Source organism: Pan paniscus, chromosome 13, assembly GCF_029289425.2.
Source record: "Pan paniscus chromosome 13, NHGRI_mPanPan1-v2.0_pri, whole genome shotgun sequence".
NCBI lineage: Eukaryota > Metazoa > Chordata > Mammalia > Primates > Hominidae > Pan > Pan paniscus.
In genome coordinates, this window is record NC_073262.2 from 137,765,845 (window position 1) to 137,774,202 (window position 8,358).

Sequence of the window (8,358 nt, forward strand, 5' to 3'; positions counted from 1 at the left end):
TTCCTGGCTTAATGCATATTCCAGATTCCTCCTCTTTGAGCCCCATGCTGCCAGCCACCATCCAACACCCATGGGCAGCTCACACTGAAGCACAGAGTGGGAGCCTCATGCCATAGGCCCTACCCTTCTGCCTCCCTCTGCCCATGCTGCTCGGTCCCAGCGTTGGCCCCAGCCCTGTTCCTGCTCCCCGTCCTGCCAGCCCAGCTCCTCACCCTTTGCTCGACTGCAGAGATTCCCGGCCCCACATCCTCCCTGTCTTTGGACGCCCAGCGGCTCGCATCACATCTCCCACACTGATGCTGAATGGGGCTGCAGGAACTCAGCCCAGCACCACAGACCCCTGGTCTCCAACTCCATATATGGCTCAGGCCTCTCAGCAGCTTACACATCAGTGTCCACCCCTCCCCAAGTAGCTCCCGTGGTTCCAGACCTCCCCTTCTCTCCCCATGCGCCAACCCTGCGTCCCCTTCCCAGCTCTCCCTGAAGACCCCAATCCAACTTCACAGAGCAAAGCAAGATGACAGAGGATCCTCTCCTTCCATCCTAAGAGGCCTTTGCATCTGGCCAAAAAGCTCAGCCTTCTCCTCTTCACAATTAGGAGTTACCCAGGACATTGCCCATTGCCCGGAGTGGGTAGAGAGGCCTGGGGATGCTGGAATGGGCAGAGCCTGCTGACATCTTACACACAGGGGACTTTGAGAGGTCTCCAGGCCTGGAAATTACTCTGAGCAGCGAAATTCGGGGGAATTAATTAACACTAGGATCAGGAGGAACTGGACGAAGAGCCTAAGTCACCCTTTATAGGGTTTTTAAAAAATTTTTATTATTTTTTTTTTCACTTAGTTGTTCTATTCTCAACATTTCACATGCCCAGAGATTGAAAGGGGGAAATTGTTCTGCAAAGTTCATTCTAGACAATGGTGGTCCTCTTCACCGCCATTTCCTGTTTCCCGGGGCCAGCTGCCTTCACCAACAGCTGCAGATTCTCTTGGTATCTACCTGCAAGTCTGAGATCACACCGCAGCGCTGGATGTAGCAATCCTGGTCCTTATCTAGCGATGCAGCCACAGAGCCTGAGGACATGGCTCTGTTTTACTCCTTTGACTCCACAACGCACCTGAGCTGTGTCCTGCCCTCCACCTCCCAATTAGGTGATATAGTAACTTCAGTGAGATCAACAGTCAGTGCTTACATTCATCTAAACTTGTAAATGCGATGCCCAGCTGTGATGGTTAGTTTTACGTGTCCATGTGGCTAGGCTCTAGTGCCCAGCTATTAATTCAGATGCCAACCTGGGGGTTGCTGTGAAGGTGTTTTGTACAAACGGCTAATGTCTACAATCATTGACTTTAATCAAAGGAGAGGATCCTAAGCCATGTGGGTGGGCCCCATCCAGTCAGTTGAAAGACCTTACGTACAAAACTGAGGTTTCCTTGAGGAGGAAGAAATTCTGCCTCCACATGTCAGTGTCAGCTCTTGGCTGAGAGTTTCCAGCCTGCCAGCTGCCCTACAGATTTTGGACTTGCTAACCCCACAATTACATCAGCCCACTCCTTGAAATAACTCTTTTTATGTTATGTATGCATACATACATATGTGTGTGTATGTATGTGTGCATGTGTACGTGTGTGTGTGTGTGTGTGTGTGTATGGCTAACATGTTCCACAGGTTTGGTTTCTCTGGAGAGCCCTGATTAATATATCAGCTAAGCCTGGAATATATAAGCTTTCTACATCCTTCTGTTTTTCTAGGAGTTAATGATGGTCTTGGTTTTTATTTGCCTAGTTTCCAACGTAGTTAACAGTGATTTATCCCCAAATGTCCCATCCAGTGCTCTCTACACGTAAGTCTCTTTCTGGGGTGCTATGGAAGCCTCTTGCCTTGCAGGAAAGTCTGGGCCCTGCAGGGTTGGCCTCCCAGGACCCTGGAGGATTCGCTGGGTCTCACTGCCTTGTGGGACCACCCTCCGCACTCCTGGATTCCTGGATTCTGTGCCCTCTCTTGCCTGCTTTATTCCCTCAATTCAGTGAAGCACATCTTCATTGGTGTTCAGAGGCAATTGGAAACGTATTTCTCTCTCTTCAGACTGAGGGCTATAGAATTCTAGGCTGGAAATCACCTTTCCTCAGAGTCTCGAAGACACTGTTTTATTGTCCCAGCATTGCTCTTACCAAGTCCAAAGTGCACACTGATTCTGGATCCTTTGTCTGATGCTATCCCCGCCCTTTCTGAAAGCTGGAAGGTGTTATTTTTGTCCACAGTGTTGGGAAATTTCAAGGCAATGTGTCCTGGGAAGACTATTTGCATCTGCTGTGCTGTGCACTGGCTGGTCCCTGCCCTTTGGGAGCCCACATACTTCATTTCTGGACTTTCCTCCTGCCTTCCTCTGTCTTCTCCTTTTGTTTTTTATTCTTGTTTTTTTTTTTAAATTGACACATAGTAATTGCACATATGTATGGGGTACGTGTGATATTTTGATACATGCCTACAATGTGTAATGATCAAATCAAGTTAGCTGGAATATCCATTGCCTCAAACATTTATCCTTTCTTTGTGCTGGGACCTTTTCAAATCTTTTTTTCTAGCTACTTTGAAACTTATAATAAGATATTGTTAACTATTGACACCCTCCTGTACTATGGAGTGCTAGAACTTATTCTTTCTCTCTAACTGTATTTTCATACCCATTCACCACATTCACCAACCTCTTTTCTGGAACTGCCATTATTTGGATGTTAGTCCTGAACTGATTTTAGAATTCTCTTTTCTCTCTTGATTTCCATCTCTTTCCTTTTTTGTTTGATCTGGAAAATTGTTTAAACTTTAGTTTCAAAATATTTATCGTGTCACATTTCTACCATTTTCTTCTTCTTTTTTTTAAATTTCAGAAGGCTTGTTATTCCCTTACATTACTTTTTTTTTTTTTTTTTTTTTGAGACTGAGTCTCGCTCTGTCGCCCAGGCTGGAGTGAAGTGGCGCCATCTCAGCTCACTGCAACCTCCGCCTCCTGGGTTCACGCCATTCTCCTGCCTCAGCCTCCCGAGTAGCTGGGACTACAGGCGCCTGCCATCACGCCCAACTAATTTTTTGTATTTTCAGTAGAGACGGGGTTTCACCGTCTTAGCCAGGATGGTCTCGATCTCCTGACCTCGTGATCCGCCCGCCTCGGCCTCCCAAAGTGCTGGGATTACAGGCGTGAGCCACCGCGCCCGGCTTACATTACTTTTTTAAAAGCATTATATTTTTGCTCTTTAGTCCTTGCTGGGATTTTGATAGTTTTTTTTTTTTTAAGTTTTTGTCTCCTTGTATGTTCTAAAAAGCCGGTGGGAAGCTCCATGTAGGAAGATGGGTCTTGATAAAAGCGCACTTGCTCATGCCTGTAATCCCAGCACTTTGGGAGGCTGAGGTGGGCAGATCACTTGAGGTCAGGAGTTCGAGGCCAGCCTGGCCAACATGGTGAAATCCCGTCTCTACTAAAAGTACAAAAATTAGCCGGGCATGGTGGCGGGTGCCTGTAATCCCAGCTACTTGGGAGGCTGAGGCAGGACAATTGCTTGAACCCAGGAGGTGGAGGTTGCAGTGAGCCCAGATCACACCACTGCACTCTAGCCTGGGTGACAAGGGTGAGACTCCATCTCAAAAAAAAAAAAAAAAAAAAAAAAAAAGAAGCGCATTTGCTCTAGGTGTTCTGCATGAACTGTTCAATTTGGGGAATTGCTTTCTTATGTTGATTCAGATTCCTGGACTCCAGCAAACTCATTCTTAGAAGCTCAAAGGCTGAGGTTCTGGGAGCCCCCTGGTAGAAGCAGGGTGGATGTCTTTTTTTTCCCCTAGTGCCTTCAGAACAGTGTTTCTGGCCCAGAGGTGCTGTTTCCTCCACACAAGACCCTGTCTGTTCTCCCCTCCGGGAGCTCCTCTAGTCTCTGCCAGGATGGAGGTGAGGTCATCTGGTTGGTGGGCAGGATAAGGAGATCTGGGAGTCTCTGTACTTTTAAACGACTTTAAACTCTTCCTGCAGTGCTTAGCCCACCCTCATCCCCTTCCAGAGTGCTGGATGCCACCAATCCCTGAGCTTCCTGGCTCTCTAGGGTTCAAATTCAGCTGCTAAGTTAGGATTCTCAGTTGTTTTTTGGATGGTTCAGTTGCAATTGGTCCTGCCGCTCTTTGGCTTGCAAATCTTTCTTGCTATTGTCTTGTCTTCTCTTCTATTTGCCCTTGGAAATGTATGACTAAAGAATAAAACAAATGACACAAGTGAAAACCTTTGCTGTATTTTAGTGGGGTTTCAGGAGGAAATGGGGTGAATGCGTGTGTGCAGTGCTTTGAAATTTACAGGCAGCTTCCCTCACCTGCCCTCCATGCATTCAGCAGCCACTGTTTCTGAAGCTTAGACCTGGAGGGTGGCTTTCATAAGGACACTCTTCCTGGCAGGGGAGATCTCCAGATTGGGAGTCATTCCGGATGTGAGGAATTCTCATTCCACTTTTGGATCCTAACAGCTGGTGACTAGGAGTAAGAGCTGCTTCATGTGATAAGTAATGACCCTGAGGTTCTGAATTGGGGCTGGTAGAGAGCCCCTCACGAGTCCTGGGAGTGTTTGGGTCTCCTGCAATCTTTACTGCTAATATCCAATGCTTTTGTCGCACCCTTCACTAAGCATGTGCCTCTCCAGGAGTCTAATGGACTCAGTCTCGTCCCTCAAAGTGTGGTTCTTCATATTAATGAAAATTGATCCCTTTCTGACTTCATGATGCTGGGCGCTGTGAGCATTCAAAGCACAGCAGATTAACTTCTACGTGGCTGTGCTCAGGGGTGATCTGGGCATAGGCTGGCTGGCTCCATCCCTGCTTCCTGGTCCAGCCTGGGAGTGATGGAGTCCCCCAGGGCACTTGCCTCTGTCCCTGGTGTTGCATCTACACTGAGCCTGAAGCGTTCCGTTGAGAGATGGCAAAGGCGGCTCATGAGACGATCTTGTCTGGCCTCGGCTTGACTTCATTGCAATGGATGCAACTACAGCTCCAAGGGGACATGCTGTTTCTTGGAAAATCATTTGTTTTCTTTCAAATCATGGACCTGATGGATCTAGGAGAACTTACTTTCACTGACTGGCTAGCTGATGCTACCTACAACTTGGCTTTTAGTGTTTTCTGTGGTCATCTATGTAGGTAAAGAGAGACGTAAAGAATGAAGCCTGAAGGAAATGAATTTCCTAATTTTTATTTTAAAAGCTATATAGAGTTTTTAAAAGCTCAGTTATGGAAGTATAATTTAAATAGAATAAAATTCACCAACTTTTAAAAATTTTTTTACTGTTTTATTTAATGAATATTAATTTTCTTATAGAAAACATAGAATTTCTAGCAATTAAACAATATTGTAGTAAGAATAGATGTATGAAGTCACAGATAATCTTGCTAAACAAACATCTTCTCTTGTAGATCCAAAGTCATGAGTAGGCCTAAACTGGCAGTACCTATTGTTCATTTATTGTAGGAGGATTTCCCATTTTATAAACAAACATGTTATTTATGGGAGGAGGTTCAGGGCTTCAGAATGTCTTCAGTGTATATTTCCTGATACTCAAGGGGTGGAATTCCCCTTTTGTCCATCAAGTGACAGCTACTTGCAGCTGAGGGCATTTTGCAGAGGCTTCTCCAGAGTTAAACACATAAAAAGATAATTCCCTGGTAACCAAATATGGCCGCTGTATTAGCCCATTCTCACGCTGCTGTGAAGACATACCTGAGACTGTGTAATTTATAAAGGGAAGAGGTTTAGTTGACTCACAGTTCCACATGGCTGGGGAGGCCTCAGGAGACTTACAATCATGGCAGAAGGGGAAGAAAACATGTCCTTCTTCACATAGCAGCAGCTAGGAGAAGTGCCGAGCAAAGGTGGAAAAAACCCCTTATAAAACCATCAGATCTTGTGAGAACTCACTCACTATCATGAGAATAGCATAAGGGTAACACCCCCATGATTTAATTACCTCCCACCGGGTCCCTCCCACGACTTGTGAGGATTATGGGAACTACAATTCAAAATGAGATTGGGTGGGGACACAGCCAAACCAGATCACCTCCCACCCCAATCTTATCAAACTGTAATTTACTTACTGTTATATATGTGTATATATATATAATTTCTTATCTCTTTACTATCTCCCCTCCCCTTCTTTTCAGTTGTTCTTCTCTAGAATCCTACACAAGCTTCTACCCAAATACTACCATTTCAAGGGCCAGCAAAGTCCTTCACTAAAGGACAAAGTCGTCCCTTGCTATTCTACTCTACAGTCATCTAGGCTCTGACCTTTAGCCATTATCAAGCATCTGGCTTTAATCTTTTGGTTGCCTAATACTGCTAATTAGCTTTTCACAAGTTTTGACATCTTCCAATTAGGTTATAGGCTCCTTAAAGGCAGATTCCTGCCGGGTGCAGTGGCTCATGCCTTTAATCATAGCACTTTGGAAGCCCGAGGTGGACAGATAGCTTGAGTCTAGAAGTTTGAGACAAGCCTGGGTAACAAGGCAAAACCCCATCTCTACAAACAAACAAACAAACAAAAAAACAACAAAAAATTAGCCGGGCATGGTGGTGCACACCTGTCGTCCCAGCTACTTGGGGGACTGAGGTGGGAGGATTGCTTGGGCCAAGGAAGTGGGGGTTGCAGTGAGCTGAGATCTCACCACTGCATTCTAGCCTGAGCAACAGAGAAAGACCCTGTCTCAAAAGAGTAAAAAATAAGGTAGATTCCTTTATTCCATTTTTCCTATTTTCCTCATGCACCTACATAGTAGATGCTCTAAATGTCCTGGTTTTGAAAAGTAATATAGTCAATCCCCCGTGACTCAACATATACATTTTAGTGTTCTCTAAAGATTTTTCTAGAACCATTCTATGTTATTTATATAAACATGAATATTCTGCTAGCCCAATAAATCTTTTGAGTGTTTCATATCAGAACTTATGAGCTGACTGTGTCCCAGCCACAGGACTGCAGCTGTTCATCCTGTGGGATTTTGACCTCAATGTTGCAAACAAAATTTGGATCATTCTTCTTCTGATTTTTCTCAAAAAGTTCATCCATGATGCTCTTCCTTTTGGCAAGCTCCTTGTCATCCAATGTTTTCAGGTCTTTTTCAGGATCAATGGTTGTTTCCGGTCAAATTTCTTCCATTGTTTCTGCTAAACTCTGCCCCCACAGGTAACCTCGTAAAAAACCGGATAACTTCTCTAGCTGCCTCGGGAATCCTTGTTACGGGTAACTCTCGTGTCGTAGGTTATTCTTTAGCTGTTCAGCCGCTTGCGTGCAACCTGAAAACTTTGAAAAATTTTGAACTGGCAGAATGCGCGAGCGAATTCTCCCCTTGGATTTCATTCTCGTAGATTAAGATGCTAGCTGGAGGCTAAAATCAGATGCCACACTTCTTGGCAGCGCACATCATTCCCACATACACTTCAGAGGATATCGGAGGAAATCTGATGAAAATGCGTAAGTTGCATAATGACTTCCTGCCTTGAAAAAATACAGAAAGGGCATCTTCTTCTGCAGGCCAACATCTATACTGCTTGGAAGGGGTTGCTCCCACCCAACAGCAATGCAAAGAGGAGCACCTAAGTCGACTTTGAGGCTGGGCAGAGCCTGGTACTGCAGGAAGAGACAACGGCCTCAGTCCTACTGATGTGGCTGGATGAACTCCCTGGAAGTAGAGGTGGGGCCGACACAGGGCACCATATGCTGGCTCCCATGATGGCATGCATGGCTTCAGAGTCCTGAGGGGCACTGGTTAAGCTGTTTCCACAGCAACACCCAGGGCTCACCAAAATTCACCCATTCTAAGTGTACAGCTCAATGAGTTTTTTGAAAGTATACAGTATATAGTCATGCAACCACCACTTTCTATATTCAAGAAATAGAATGTGTCCATTCTTGGGAAAAGCCCCTTGTGCCTCTTGGTGGTCCCCCCTTCCCCTCTGATCCCAGGCAACCACCGCTCTGCTTTCTGTCTCCATAGCTTTGCCTTCCCTAGAGAAGTAAAATCACAATTAGACACTCTTTCACTTAGCAAAGTGTTGCTGTGTATCAGAAGTGTGTTTCTGTTCACCTCTGGGTAATATTCCATTACGTGTTGATACCATCATTTGTTTTTCTGCTCCTCAGTTGATAGATATTTGTGTGGTTTCCTATCTTCGGCTATTATAAAGGAAGCTGCTACAAACGTTTTGCGTATGATTCTCTGTGTTTTCATTTGCTTTAATTTCTCTTGGATAAATACCTAGGAATAGACTTGCTAGGTCATGTGTCAGTGTATGTTAAACTTTATAAGCAAGTGCATAACTGTAAAAGTTATATAGATG

General features: G+C 45.1%; 1 pseudogene; it reads right to left on the reverse strand.

The window, feature by feature from the left end:
• Positions 1–6,964: 6,964 nt before the first annotated feature.
• LOC100974079 (centrosomal protein of 19 kDa-like) lies at positions 6,965–7,451 on the reverse strand (annotated as a pseudogene).
• Positions 7,452–8,358: the final 907 nt, after the last annotated feature.